A 16,602-nucleotide genomic window follows, 5' to 3' on the forward strand; every position below is an offset into this window, starting at 1 on the left:
CAGATGCATTATTACATAAATCTCTAATATCTGATTATCAGAAAGAGGGGGAATGAGATAGAGCTCAAAATACTTAAAAGACTATTTTTGCTCCCTTTGGAAACTCTCTGATATAATAAAGTCCTCAGAGAAAAGGTCTGACACTGAAAAACACTGACCTTGGAAGTAGAATGGATTGTTAAGAAGATTGTTCCCTCAAATTCATTCTGTTCAAGTATTATTGTTGGACCTTGTTGCTTTGTGTGTGACCAGTCACAGGAGCAAACTCCCCTGAGCCAGAATTTGTATAAAGAAATTGACTTTGATATGAAGTTACCACTTCCAGGAATATCACTTCCAAATCTGTTCTTATGGTAGACATGAATTTAAAGATATAGTTGGGGGAAATTTGATCAATTGAGTAGGAATAAACATAATGTTTGCTCGAACTGTTGAGTAAGGAATTTAGAAAGGTTGTACATGTGCCAGTTGAAAAGGAAACTGGAAGAGAAACACCTCATGGGAGATCTAAGATGAAAACAGCTTGGGGAAAATAAGCAGCTTTAACGATATGTGAGTCAATTTTACAGAAATAAAATCTGGGAAGTTTAAGATCTTGAAATTTTTTTTTTGTACCTTAACTTGCTACAGGGGCAAAGAATTCATCAGTTTTTAAATTTAATTATTTCTTAGTATATCTATCCCATAGATATTTTATATAAAGAATTTATAAAAGAGAAAGGTGAAGAGAGTTGACCTGTGGTCTTGTAAATAACATAGCAATCAAAGAAAAACATGTAACTAAAAAGAGGAAACCATACTGTGAGAATAAATGCAATTTCATGGAAATTTTCCCCATAATTTAACTTGTGGAAAACTCATCAACAGTTTTTGCTTGCATATCAATGACCAAATTTCTAACCAACTTAAAGTGACTTTTGCCAGCTTTTTCATCTTGTATATCTTCATTGTAGAACAATGACTCAGAATGAAGATAAGGTTTACACCATCTAACTTTAAAACATGTTGGTGAAAGGTGTCAAGGGACTTTATTTGCTGTATTTCTGTGTATATTTTGCATGTGCAGTGGTGACAGCAGGTATTGACAGCTGGCTGGGGTAAGGTAGCACCTGCTAATAGGCTGCAGTGACTGTGAAGGCTCTGGAATAGTTATCAAATAATTATAGAAATTGTTTTTTATTTAGTCCTCCCTAGTCAAGTTCAGGATGTTCTGTACATCTGCACTTGGTACACTGACAGTCTGAATGGTGAATGTTTTACCCCAGTAAAGTTTTGCATGTGGGAAAGAAATTTTATATCAATTTGGCCTTAGGGGTTTATAAAATTTCAGTATTATGAGTTACAATTAAAATGCATGTCTTATAGAAGCAAAACTGGCTCAATGAGTGTGTCCTTAATTCACTGGTCTGCAGTATCTGAATATTTTGATGCTTGTATTTGCTGCCCACACACTTCTCCAGTGAAAAGAGATAAAGCAAGACAAAAGAAAAATGGAATAGAATTTATCAGTTTTCCAAGTATAGCCAGTCTGGGTCAGATGAAGTAAAAGTTTTCTAAGTAACAAAGCTATTTATATGATTATTAAGCAGATACTTGTCAAAATATTCCCTTTTCCCACATGTGTCTTCACGCTTGAGCCGAACTCTAAGTAACCTAGTGATGGGAGACTTTCATTTAAAACTCTACCTCATTTTGTATTTGTATTCAAGATATTGGAAGATCAGATTTATCCCTCTATCTGGATTACAGATTTGCACCTTTAACAGAGTAGATCCTTTTTGCTATCTGACAAAGTGATTTCTTTTTGTTTTATGTTGTTTTTCAAGAACTATTTGACAAAATCTGAAGTGCTATTAGAAGACGCAAATTCTATCATTTTTTTAAAAGATTTTATTTATTTATTTGAGAGAGAATGAGAGATAGAGAGCACGAGAGGGAAGAGGGTCAGAGGGAGAAGCAGACTCCCTGCTGAGCAGGGAGCCCGATGCGGGACTCGATCCCAGGACTCCAGGATCATGACCTGAGCCGAAGGCAGTCGCTTAACCAACTGAGCCACTCAGGCGCCCAAATTCTATCATTTTTGAAGCTCTTTCATTTTGAAAGGTACTCTATAAAGGAGAAAAAAAAACATGAATAAGAAAACATACCTGATTTCAGGGAGGTAACTTCATATAGAATAAAGAGACATGTTTGCAATTAATTATAATGAAATACAGAATGACATGGTTAACATAATAGAAATCCAAACAGATTGCTCTGGGAATGCCTTAAAGGAAATAAATTGAACATTCTTAAATAAAAATCAATAGAGAATTATAACATCAATATATTTTTATTAACTTTTTATGAATTTGCTGCAGAGATAGGGACTAACAACAGGTTAATGGTAAGTGATTATAGCTGCAGTGTTTAGATGCCACAGTTTGTACCTAAATAGGTTGTTCTACAGTATTTTCATTTTAAAATTGGACTCATTAAATTCAGGGTGTGTGTGTATGTGGGTGTGTGTGTGTGTGTGTATTCTCAGATCTTTGGAAGCAGTAGGTAGAGGTATTTTAAGATTGTAGTATTTTGTTGATTTGGATTTAAAAGAGAATCCCGAGTATTATGAAAATGAGTTTTTTGAAAGATGGATATTCCTTATGAGCCTACAGTGACAAGAAATTTTCACTTTTCTTATTCTCTGTTCCAATAGGGAATATGACATTTAAAATTTTATATTTCCAGATAGAAAAGAGAGAACCAGATTTTATGACTGATCTAAGCCCTTTCTAACCTTCCTCCAGGGTAATAGTGTTCAGTATCTGGCCCATGGACCCTGTCACAATCCTATAAAAACTATAAACTGTTTCCACCTAGGGAAAATACACTCAAACACAGAATTTGGCATTCAATTTTAGAGGTTTTAAGGATCCCAAAACTCCGTTCTCAGACCCAATATTCAGAATGCCTAATCTAGATAGAACTTTTCTACCTTCAAATGCATTCTACTACAAACAGTACTAGCTGTTGCACATTTACTAAAATATGCTTAATAATGCTTCTTGACATATATAAGTCTCAGAGAAAAACAAGACATTTGGCATTTGACTAGGAAATCAACTGTATAAATCAGAATTAGAAGCTTTGCTGTGATTATCACTCAGTTAAAAATCTGGTGTTAAGTGCATTCTCCAAATAAACAGTGAAATTATTTTTCTTATGAAAAAAGTTAGAGGCACTTTTATTAATTTTGGAGAAATCATGTGATTATTTTTTTTCAGGCCTATGTGGAAAACCATTCTTGTTACATCCTATTGTAGTTTTGTGAGCTAGAAGCAAGAACACCTTGCAGCAATGCAATTCATTGGGATTTTTGATATTTCTCTCCATGTTTTGCAATAAAAGATTAAATAATATTTAAAAAGAATATCTCTGTTCTACTCTATTTTACCTTATACATCATTAGTACTGAAAATGCTTTTTTGAGAGAACTACATAAACATTGTTTTACAGTATGATTTTGAATAATTTACATGGTATATCTATATACTTACAGTTTATCTTTTATTTGCCTAAGCTGATTGATACAAAATTCAGAACTTTTATTATTTTTGGTACTCAAGCCCATAAAAAAGCCAGTGTTCAATTAACCTATCCAGGATTCCCAATAATCAAAACTCCCTTCTCAATTCTCAATAATTATCTTTGTACAGTCATAAAAATACAGAGGCATAAGCCTTCACCATCCCAGTAGATGTTGTCACTTCTCAATAGATTTTTGCTTCCTGACTGTAAGCCTTCATGGATGAAATTGTTCCAAATAAGTCTTTATTAATAGGTCAGTTTATCAACTTTGACCTATTGGCATTTTGGGCCAGCTCATTTTTATTGTTAGGGGCTGTCCTGTGCACTATAGGATGTTCGAAGCATCTATGGCCACTCTGTAATAGATTCCTATAGCATCTCCTTCAGTTTTAACATCCAAAAATGTCCCCAGGTACTTCCAAATGTCTCCCAGTTGCAAAATAGATACCCCTCATTGAAATCTGCTGTAGATAACTTTTTACCTGGGAATTTTTGGTCTTCTCTAGCACATGGGGTTCATCTTTTGATTTATAGTCTGAGGGCCCAAGTTTGTTTTGCCTAATAAGTGTGACTTGGAATAAAACTCATTGTTGTGATGCTTTGAAGGTTAACCGCTTATCTGAGGTATGCCTGAGACTCCTCACTTCCTCTTTACATCTTCAGTCATGACTTTATAGCTATCTCTCACTGTATGAAGGGATCTAGGATCTCCTGATCGTCAGAAATTAACTCATTGCCTTAAAAAGTACTTTTCTGAAGTTCAATAAAATTCTTTCACTCAGTATTGCTTAATGACAAACTTTAGGAGAGCTCTGCAAGTGGTGGTGTTTTTATGGGCTTCTCCCACTTTTTTACATCATCCTCTTTCACTTGCTTACCAATAATTATAGACTAAATTATGAGCAGATGAGCTAAACTGCCAAAAGCTCGGTATTACACATACATGCTAATAGTACTTATTTCTTAGGAAGTTGAGCACATGCTAGTCTAGTCTTTTCCATTCTCTTCTATTTGTCCAATTAGTAAGAAGTTACCAAGGGGATTAATATTATATAAACAATGTCACCCTAATCTCTCAAAGTCTTCAAGATTTTCACTCACAAACTTAGAACCTTCATGTAAGTCCTTACGACTTAGTCATGACTTCTCAATGTCCCTAAGGTGTATGTTTCAGTCAGTTTTACTAGAGTCCTTAATTACACTTTTGGGACATGTGAAGCCTGAGATCTTTATAATTTATTTTAAGATATCTCCTATATTCCTCCTCTTTAAATTATACACAAAATTTTACTAACAGTATGATTTTTGGAGTCTGACCTCCTGAGTTGGAGTCCTGGCTAGACACTTAGGTATGTGACCTTGGGCAAGTTATTTAAGTTTCTAAATATTACCTTCTTAAAACGTGAATGAGGTCTGTTCTTGGGTTGTTGCTCTGATTTAATGAGAAAATTTATGTAAAATGCTTACAATAGCACCTATTAAGTAGAAATGACAGCAAGTGTTGGCCATTATTATTCCCTGTTTGCTACCTCCTTGCTTACTAAATTAAAGTTTGAAATGACTAGTAACTAGTTTCTGGAAATCATTTGAAGGGATCATTTTCTAATAGCTTCCTTTTTCATATATCACCTCAATTTAGAAGCTCTTTTATCAACTTGCAGGGTTGACAAATTTCACATATTGTAAGTTAGAGGCATGCCTTACGCTTACAGGACATGGGAGAAGAGGAAGCAGTAAAGGATTCAACCCTACTTCTCCAGGAGTAAGGCGATTCTCCTCAAAAACTTCTTCATCTTCTGCATTGTTGATAGATAGATAGATAGATAGACAGACATAGATACACACATGAACATCTAACTTGTCTAAGGTTTTAAATGTATTTGCTATAAGTATAAATGAATACTTTTGGATATCTTAGAATATGCTTTTACTTTTTTTTAAAGATTTATTTATTTGAGAGAGAGAGTGAGGAAGAGAGAACACCAGCAGGGGGAGGGGCTTAGGAGGGGGAGAGCGAGAAGCAGGGTCCCTGCTCAGTAGGGAGCCCCGATGTGGGGTTCAATCCTAGGACTCTGGGATCATGACCTGAGTCAAAGGCAGATGCTTAACCTACTGAGCCATCCAGGCGCCCAGAATATGCTTTTACTTAAAGTTCAGCACTACATTTTTGGATGACAGCTGTGAGTTGATATAACCACAGGTTATATGTTTTAGAATATAAGCCATTGCACCAGTAGAGAACAAAAAGTTTAAGAATAAGAACTGAAGAAATAAAACAATTGAAAAGATATTATTCAAGCCTCAATCAATTTTAAAATATTAAAATATTTGTAAAAATGTAAGTCCTGGCAGCAAAAAGCAAAAAGTTCATGGAAGAGTCTCTTACTCCTCCATGTAAACTCATTCACAGCTCTACTGGCCAGCACTTCTACTGAAAGTATATTCCTAGATCACTCTCAAATTGAGGGATACTTTTTGTTCATTTAAAATCTCAAGGACAACTTATTCCCTTTTCTCTGTGTTGCCAAGTTCTTAAATTTCAAAGCATCCCTGTAAAGTGCATTTACCTGGAAATGTGCATTTATTTGTGTAATTACACTACCTCACTTTTGGGGTTTAATGAATTTATCCTCTAAATCTGGGTATTTCAAAACATGTGCACAGCATTTTATTTCCTTTGCTAAAACCTTTAATTAAATGCTAATAGGGTAGGAAAACAGAGTGACTGAAAAAATGCTTCTAAATACAGGTGACTATACAGTGTGTTTAAAATATTAGAATAATCATACCTCTAAGTTAAAAGCATACAAATGGTCTAGACTAGCATGAGGTAAGTAGGAAGAATCAATAATGGAACATTATAAAATATCATTCTTGATTCTGAAGACATTCTTTTATTTTTTCCAAAAAATAAATATTTACTGAGCAACTAGTAGGCAGTGCACTGGAGTTTCACTGGTGAACAATATGAAGTATACAAATAAATAACCAATTATAATGAGATAATAAGAATCAAAGAGTGATATGCAAGCATATAGGAAGAACAGCTAGAAATAGAATAGCTTTTATTTAAAAAAACACAGAGGAGGCCATTCGTAAAAAATGCAGTTGTTACCCTGCCTGTATCACTTTAATGCCTACTGTCCAACTTGCAACTACCAGTATCTGAAATCTTTGTCAGCAGGCTTTCTCATGAGGGGAAGAAAACCGTTGTGGCAAAACTCTGGCAGGCTAAGAATAACAAGGAACTAATATTTTCTCCCATTCCCCAAGAGGCAACCATTGATCAATGACTAATGGGAGCTAAAGATTCCAGCCCACTTGCCGCTCATGGAATAACTCTGAGATCTCTATTTCATACCATTTCCCCAAGGTGTCTGCAGATCTAAGCTCCAGTCACCCATAATGGTTGCCTTCTTGATAATACTGTCTTTATTCTGCCTTCCCTTCCTTGTCTGACTTATCACATTCCTCAGGGTTTCTTACACCTTTCAAATAAGCCACTTTCCCTCAAATCTTCATTTCAGGGTATACTGCTGGGAATCATAAACTAAAGCACCATTTAATCTAACAATTCCCAAAGTGAAGGAATCCCTATTAAAATGAGCACTTATAGATAAAAAAACCAAAAACTTATGAAACTTCTACATGCTATAAAGTTAACTACCTCTTTTTCTCTTTGTCTTGTTTCATGAGTTTTTTGATATTTCTTCTTACTACTATGTGGTGATGAAACTGAGCCAAGAAGATATCTCTTCGGGAGGTGGAAACAGCAAGACAAAAAAAGTGTGCCTGGGACATATTGGGGGCATTTTTAGAAATAATTTCAAAACTAGCTAGTATTTTTCCCCAATTCTCAAACTTGATCCCTAGAACAAAAGGAGATATTTTTCTTGATATTTGAGGATTCTAAAAATAAGCTTCTTAATTTCCTTCCTTAGCTGAATCATCACCACCCAGTGATTGTCAACAATGGTTAAGAAACACCAAGATTATCTCAGGTTATCTCAAAGGATGTCACAAAATCATTTGGTGGGAGGGAAAACAAAATATGTTTCAGTAGCTTTCTAAATATTTGGTGCAATAGGGATGTTTGAATATGAAAAGGGAAGGGAAACTTAGAACTTGTATAGTCCTTTACTTTTCTCTGAACACCCCTAAAAAATGTTTGAAAAGTTCCAAGATTTAGATTATATTGTCACCTAGTCTATTTTATTGCTAGATAGATAATATTAAAATGTCCACCAATTGGCCTCACTTCTCCCCCAATGAGCCATATTACTTTTTGTTTTGTTTTGTTTTTGGCATTACAGCCCATCCAACCCCTAAGGAAGCTATTTAAATGCCATCTAAGGCTTTTGGGGAAGATTAAATATAAGAATTTGAATCCAGAAAATTCTGAGAATTATAGACATTAGTACCAAACACATATTTTTTCTTTATCCCAACGTATCAAGGAGAAAATATACTCTTTATCGCTAATAAAAATCATCTTTCTTCAGGATCCTCAAGTCCTGGTTGAGCCAAGGATAACAAAATTTGCCAGAAAATGATTTTGAAATTTTTCTCAAGTATACTTGAAATTGCTTAAATACACAGACTAAAATCTCACATGCATGCATGACTTTAGTACCTCCTTGTGCACATTTAAGAGGAAAATGTAGGGAAAAGATAAGAATTACATTAGCACTTGAAAATTCATAAGTAGAGAAGAAAGGAAATTTTGCCGTAATGATCTGTCCCATCTCTACCCGGGGGGTGGTCAGTGTTATTCTAGATGATCCAAGTGATTTTCTACACAGTTTAAGGAATTCCTTTTATGAACCCATGACACATGGCTACTAAGGGCCCAAATAATGACAAGAGCAGCAGCAATAGCAATAAAATGGCTAACATTTATTGAACTTTAAATATGTGCCCAGGAATCTTCTAAGCCCTGTGCCTCTATATATGTATTAGCACATTTCATCCTCACAACAGAGATAGATAACAATTAATATCTGTATTACACATGAGGCAAGTGAGACACAGAAGGATTCATTAACTTGCTCAAGGTCACACAGCTATAAGTGGCAAAACTATGATTAGAACCCAAGCAGTATGGGGGCGCCTGGGCGGCTCAGTCGGTTAAGTGTATGCCTTCAGCTCAGGTCAAGATCCCGGAGGCCCAGGATGGAGCCCCTCGTCAGGCTCCCCCCACAGTGGGGAGTCTTCTCCCTCTGACACTCTGCTGTCTCGTGTGAGCTCTCTCTCTCTTACTCTCTCAAATAAATAAATAAAATCTTAAAGAAAAAAAAAGAACCCAGGCAGTATGAATTATAACCATTATGCTATTCTAAATGCAGTTATATTATGACAGTTGTTTCAATAGTATAGAAATTATAATAAAACATTTTTGCTATAAGGCATAAAATTGAGCCGTGTCCTGATCGTCTTATTCCCTTTCTCTGGACTGACTTGATACAAAAATGTGAAAGGAATAATACAAACATTTAGAGTTACTTTGGTAGGAAGGAAATTAGGTTTGCCTGGCAAAACGTTACCTAGTCAGCATACTGTAGACATAGACAGAACCTCCAGAGAACTGGGATGTGCAAAAATATTCCACCTTTGGCTTTAAAAGATGAGATTTTCAAATAGATGTCCCAACACATAGTAAGATTTGATGTTATTCATTAATGATGAAACAAAGATACTGGTGGGAAAGAAGTTCTTGAATGAATTTTCCAAGGTAAGAAACCTAAGATCACAAATCTGACGGGATTCAAGTTATGACAGAAACTGGAAGCTTTTCTTGAGGTGAAGAGAAGGTTTTTTTAAGTTAAAATTAATGAGTCTTATGCCAATTTTTAAAGAACTGAGTTTGTGTCTATTAGAGCTGTAGCCAAATTGATCTATTCTTTCCCAACTCTTGAAATATCAGTTACCATGGCTAAATCAGTGGTGCAGTTAGAAACATGCATCCCCCAACACATCCCTGCTGACATTTGTGGACCAACTGTGCTACAGCCAGTTCATTCACTGAACTCCGATTTGGTCTGAATACCAAACCCAGAATCCAAGAGAAACAAAAGAAATAAAAATAAAATATTGGCAATATTGACAGTGTTTCCACCCTAAACTTTTCTTCTTAAGGAGAAAAAGTGTGTGGTGTAAAACTCTTCTTTTTCATCTTTAAATGACAGACATATTGAAATAGAGTTCCACTGAGGCAAAGATATGAGAACAAAGCAAGAGAACAAATGAAAGGGTCACACAGAGACAGCTGTGTTCAGTAATCAAAACTGTCAATCAATATGGACTTGTTACTTTAATGAATTCTCAAGTGTCATTATTAAGGGAAATGAGTGTCTGTTATTTCAGAATGTAAAATGAATTAATTCCCTACCAATCCAAGAGACCTCTGACAACTCACTTGTAGCTCTATCATTATTATGTACACCAGTGTTAGAATAAGGTATATGTTTACTTTGGGCAATATTCAAATGCAAATGCATGTATTAAGTCTTTGAGACTGGCAAGGCACAGTCCATATTAACTATAATTTTTTCTTTATTTGTGACCCATGCATTACATGCCGCTAAGTAGGCAAGCTCACTTAATTTGACTAAAAATAACCCAGCAGTCTCAGGTAAAATTAGTCACTTTAGAGTAGGAAAGGCAAGGGCATACTGTAACGGAAAAGCTGTGGGCTCTGCTGTCAGAGAAACTAGGATTTCTCTGTGAGATTGAGCTAGTTATTTAACCATGAGCTTAAGTTTACTCAACCAGAAAATGAAGGTAATATTATCCATCTCATGGGTAGATATTCTGATGATTAGATGACATTCATACAGCTGTATATGTTCAACATAACTTTTCAGCATATTCATAGTTTGCTTTCACCTTAAAAAGATGTGAGAATGATGAAGTAGATGATGATCCAATAACCAAATAAAAGTATAAAGCTTCTTATTGTCTCTATGGAAAGTTTTAGCTCATCATTCTAACATCTTTTGAATCTTTGGAAATTAAGTCTATTTTTTCCACCTACCTAAGAGGGCAATGTACCCAGCAGGGCTCCTCATTCTAGAACAAAGGCTTATACAATAGCATACATTCAAACAAATCCCTGTTGATTCAAATGGATAAATGAATGAATAAGAGACTGCAAAGGGATCTTAAGGATTATTATAAACTCTTCACTTCAATCTAAATCGGAAGAATTCTTTATGAAGAATCATACCAATTAAAAAAAATTTCAATAGTCGAGATTTGACAAGTGAATAGAATGAAAAGAAATAGATGTATTAACATGCTCTCAACATAAACAAAGCCTTTTCTTAACATTCTGTACAAATTACGATTGCAGTTTTCAAAATGAAAAAAGGCTCAATTAAAAAACCAAAACAATCTAATCTAATGAAATTTAAATCTACCTAAAACCCAGAACAGTGAAAGAATAGCTTTGGTTGTATACCAAGTTCAAGTGGAAGATAGAATGGCCTACCATGTGTTAGCCTTCATACAAGGATACAGTGCACTTTCAAGTCCATGAAAGTGCTTAGAAATCATTTTTAATGGTTATTTTTATCAATAAAATTCATAAACAATATAAAAATAAAACCTCATCTTTTACAGAGAAAATTCTACAGACAAAAACAATAGCTTTGATTCTCATGTCTCAGCATTACTACCATGCTACCAGCTGCCTCGCATTTGGTAACTGTCCAGAATTCCTTAGAGTGATTTTTCTGTCTATTTTCCTGCCTTGCTCCTTCACCCCACTTTCAGTATATTATTCCCCAGTATTCAGTGAAGGCAGGAGGGTAAGAAATGGCAATTAATGTAGTCATACTCTGTGGCTAGAAGTCCTTGGAATTTCAATACATTAATGAGGCCTCACTCCATCAATAAATGATGAAGTCCTGACTGTTTTTTCCTTACCCCGTCTTATGGTAAATTTTTCCTCTTCCTGCTGCTTCACCAAGAATGCAAGCAGTCATGATTTCTTACTCCTAAAAAGAGTTTGCACAGTCTGCATCTTAGTTCATATGGATTTCTTGTTGTTCTCAGCTTTCTAATATATTCAAGAGAACTGTGATGCTGTAGTTTTTCTGGCTAGTTTGTGTTCGAGAATGATGGATGGTTTCTTGCAACTCCCTGCATCCTAGTCAGAAACAGAAGGCTTGTCTTCACTTTTGTAGGTTACCACTGAACGTAGAATTCAAGTGTAGCAGGTATTTTCTTTCTTTAACAATGTGATCTCTCTGTCTTCTAGCTTTCATCATTAATTTGACAAATCATTTACCAGTGTTGTTTTTACTCCTTTGAAAGTAGTGTCTCTTTTTTCCACTGGCAGGTTAACAAGATCTATCTTCCTTCCTCCCTCCTTCCTTCCTTCCTTCCTTCCTTCCTTCCTTCCTTCCTTCCTTCCTTCCTTCCTTCCTTTCTCTCTCTCTTTCTTTCTTTCTTCACATTGTTTGTAGTTGCTTCTTGAATCTGAAGGTTCATGTCTTTCAATGGTTTTGGACAATTTTCAGACCTTCAAGTCTTCAAATATTGCTTCTGCCCCATTTTCTCTTTCCCTTTCTTTCAGGCCTCTTCATTATGAGATAAAGGATATATGTTTTCACTGTTTCCCACATGACTCAAACTATTTAATGTATTTATATTTTTTCCAGATTTTCAGATTTAGCACAGGTACCACCATCTTTCCTCATACAAATCTAGTCGTGTCCTATATATAGTTTGCTTCTAGTAATTTTAGTGACTATATTGCTTAGATCTAGAATTTCCATTTGATTTTTCATACTCAAGTTCTCTAGTGATATTTTCCATTTTTAAACTTTCTACATTTATTTCTCTAGCTTCTTAAATATATTAATCATAGTTAATTTAAATAAACTGCTAACATTTTTTTTAATCAGGATTAACTTAGGATCTGTTTTTATTGTCATATGGTCATATACTCCTATCTCTATGCAGTCCAAGTCACTGGTATTACAATATTATCTTCCCCCAGAGAGTGTTACCTTTATCCTATCCCATAATGGGAGCTCATATCTTTAATTCAATTTAGGATGAAAATAAATTAAACCCTCATACAGGTTTTGAAAAATTTTCACCTGCCTGTTAATTTTCACCTGCTACTTTGCTCTAGGGCTTCCCCAACTATTTTTTATCCTCCTATTGGAAAGTTATAAAAATAATATTGGATTAGTTTAGGTTCTTTCATTATAGGTCACAAATCCAATTTTTTTTTTTTTTTTTTTTTTTTTAAAGATTTTTATTTATTTATTGAGAGAGAGAGAGAGAATGGTAGAGAGAGAGCATGAGAGGGAAGGGGGTCAGAGGGACAGGCAGACTCCCTGCTGAGCAGGGAGCCCGATGCGGGACTCGATCCCGGGACTCCAGGATCATGACCTGAGCCGAAGGCAGTCGCTTAACCAACTGAGCCACCCAGGCGCCCACAAATCCAATTTTGACTAACTTAATAAAAATATGTAGGCCAAAAGACACATGAAGGACCAAACTTGCAATAAAGGATAGGCAATATCCCATGAATTAGGTTAGCACTGGGTGGATTAATATTAGCAACTATTTAGCCCTCTGCTTCAACTGTCTTAATCAACTAAAACAGTTTCTTATGTTTGCATCTGTTTCATTTTGTACAAATACAAATTTGGGATATTCAAAAAAGGCCAATTTTTTTTTAGTTGGGATTAGTCAACAAGTTTGGTAGGAGAATATAGAAACTCTGAGAATATGTATGTAAGACTTATAAATTTGGTTTCTGATCGACTAAGAAAAAAATAAGTAGAAGGGGAAAACATGAATGTTAATATTTCTTGGTATCATCTAATTATACAAATGCTATTGTGCATATAGAACCATTGTACATTCAGGGCATTAAAGTAGAAAATAAAATCCCTATTATGTGAAGCCAACATTAAGTGCCCAGTCTTATTTTCAGAATGGCTAGTTATTTTTACTATTTCAAGACAGCCTCAGTAGAATCCAAAATTATATGACTTTGATGTCTATGAGAAGTTTTGTCTGTAAACATAAGAGATACTGAATTTAAAAGTTCATGTATAGTTCTTGATATGATAGGCTTAAATTAATCTACTAGAAAAATGATAATGTGAATATGTTATACTAATATTTGGAAATATAAAGAAACTTACATATTTTGCAGTATAAATCATGAAGTGTTATTGCTGGAAGGGACATTAGAGATCAAATAACCCTAACATATTATTTTACATTAATTCTTCTGCATAAAAATGCTGAGTCAGTATAAACTGTGTGTGGAATTGGTTCACCTCTGGTTTTACAAATTCTGAGATTGTTGGGCCTCTATTGGTTTAATCATATTTTTTTAATTTAGTAAAATAAATAGTAAATTTATTTTTAATAGGTCTAATATGTGAATTTTCTTTTTTTATATGACCCTAGAAGTCCATAGAGAAAGCAGTTGAACATTATCATTAGAAGTTAATATGCTGATAGTAGTATTCATTGATATGCGTACCAATGTTGCCTGATATAATAAACAAAAATCATGTAAAATAGTTGTAAACAATATGAACTTTTACATAGAAAAATGATATTATTAATGTCCTAAATATTAGCTATTCTAAATAATAAAGCTGAATAAGCAATATGCTATCGTCACCAAGCTTAGTCCTGAAGAACCCTGCTAGCAGAGCTGTAGACTTCATATTTGGCATAACAACAATAACAACACAGAGGATATCAGGTTACTTGTCCAAGATCATACTGCTAGTTAAATGGCAGCTATAGAGAGGGCATGCTCATCTTCAAACATTGTGCTTTTTTCCAAACATTTCTCTCATAAGAGGGATGCTTTTTTAGCAAGGAGCATTTACACTATAGTATTATAGTGTGTGGATAAGAAGCACTTTTTTTTTCTCTTTTGGAAAAGTTTATAGTCTAGTTGGAAGATGGCATATAAAGGTGGAATGTGTAAAATTACAAAAGGTAACATCTTCATAAGTGCAAATTAACATAGTAAAAAGTGATGATGTAAGAAATAGCAAATTATGCAAGGTAAATCAGGTACTTTATGGAGAAGGAAAACTTCAAATCAGGTTTTGAAGATGATGAAGATAAATGAGTGGAGATATTAGGGAAAAAAAATCCCATGATTAAAAACACAAAGGGAGGAATGAGTATTACTAAGAGCTTAGTAAAATGACTTCAGAGATGAGGATAAACAAGTATTTGAAGAAGTCATTGGAGAGCTGGACCCTCACTCAGAAGGCTTGTATTTGATAGAATAGGAAATACTAAAGCCAAGCTGTAGTTTCTGTAAGAGGATTATTGCACAATGAAAATGGACCTGAAAAGAGTATTTCAGGAATAATGAGTAGTATAATTTAAAAAAAAAAAAAAAACTAGCCTGTGCATAGCAAATGCACATTTTCATTCAATTTTCTTACTATCCTTTACAAGTACCATTTTGTGACATTGAGTGCTAATTGTGCTCTCACATTTATTTCTCCTTTATTCCATTTAATAATGGGACTCCCAAGTTTTAGTTACAACACCATAACCAAGCAAAATATATTTCTTAGTTCTTTTAGTGTAGATGCATCCATGTACTCACTTTGAGCCAGTGGTATATGCAAGGAAATTAAATGAGGAACTTTTAGATCAGCACCTTAAATGTAAAGCCACCAACCACGGATTTACTTATTCACCTTCTTCTGGTCTCAAAGGTGGATATAGATGCTAGCTAACAATGATGATATGCTCAAGGACAGAACACCTGGAGATGAGAGAGCAAGATGAAAGGAATCTGGATGCCTGACTTGCTGGAGTAGATCAGTTTCACCAGCCCTGGGAAATTCACTTCTGTACTGTTTTGTGTGAAGTAGACTCCCATGTCATTCAAGCCACATATGTGGGATCCCTTGTTCCAGCAGTATAGCCTGAATACTAATATAGAAATTGGTACCTAGAAGTGGGGCTTTGCAGCAATAAAAATTAAAAATACATATCATTGTCTTGGTGTATGGATAGCAGGCAGAAGAAAGGATATGCTCTATGTTGGTATGCTTGTGACATTTGTCGTAAGGAAAAATATTTCATAAACTATGACCTGTAATAACTGGAAGTCACACCAAATGCCTTTGATTTTGTAGTTTGTAGGGGAAGAGGATGGAAAAACACCGAGTTCTAACTGTTCCTGCTACTTTTAGCGAAATTCTGTAAGAAAGAGATAAGCCCAGGCAAGAATCTGCAGTTTGCAAGCAAAGGTAGAAGTGAGGGTCTCTCTGCCTGTGGTCTGTAATCTAAATTACTGAGAATTGGGAGACTGAGAGAGGTGGAAAAGTCGATGTTTCTATATCCTAAACAGCAGGAGATAAGATTTTCACTCAGAGCCTTTCCTGATCAGACTTAGTCAAGAATCAAAAATATGATTTAGGATATATCCTTCCAATCCAATCTGTTGTTTCATTTGGCAAGCATTCCTGAATTGAGAGAGAGGGATGGGAAACTTAAAGGTGCTGATAACGGTTGCCCATTGTTATGTAATCTATTATCTCAGGGAAAACAGAATGAAGCAAATAAATGACATAGGAGGAGATAACTTATGAGTATTGATGATCTGCAAAGACAATGGAGGACTCCTAGCTGATTTTATTTTTTAATAAAACCTTTAATCTAAGAGTGATATCAGAGAACACAAATAGGTTTTTGTTTGCTTTTTGATCCTAAAGGTCATGTTCTATTGTTTGAACCTTATTTTTGCTCTAGAAATTATCTTCATCAGAACCACATGAAGTGCTTGGTCTCATTCAACAGCTGAAAAATCTGATCTTCTGCTTGTGAGCTGCTAACCCAAACAAACAAAAGCAAAAATAAAAACACCCAAAAAACACCTCACCAAAAAAAAAAAAACCCAAAAATCAAAAAAATCTGAAAACACCAATTGTCATTATGCGTTCTAAAACTTTAAAGCAACTTTACACCTTTATTAAAAATAAGTTAATAGTGAACATGAGAAACACATCTGGTTTATTT

At 34.7% G+C, this 16,602-nt stretch overlaps 1 long non-coding RNA gene across 1 annotated transcript in view; it reads right to left on the reverse strand.

The window, feature by feature from the left end:
* Positions 1 to 2,045: 2,045 nt before the first annotated feature.
* LOC113921341 overlaps positions 2,046 to 16,602 on the reverse strand; it is a 36,760-nt gene continuing 22,203 nt past the window's right edge. The window contains exon 4 of the long non-coding RNA XR_003519648.1: positions 2,046 to 2,108. This is a non-coding gene — a long non-coding RNA (uncharacterized LOC113921341). The remainder of the gene's footprint in view (positions 2,109 to 16,602) is intronic.

Source organism: Zalophus californianus, chromosome 9, assembly GCF_009762305.2.
Source record: "Zalophus californianus isolate mZalCal1 chromosome 9, mZalCal1.pri.v2, whole genome shotgun sequence".
Lineage (NCBI taxonomy): Eukaryota > Metazoa > Chordata > Mammalia > Carnivora > Otariidae > Zalophus > Zalophus californianus.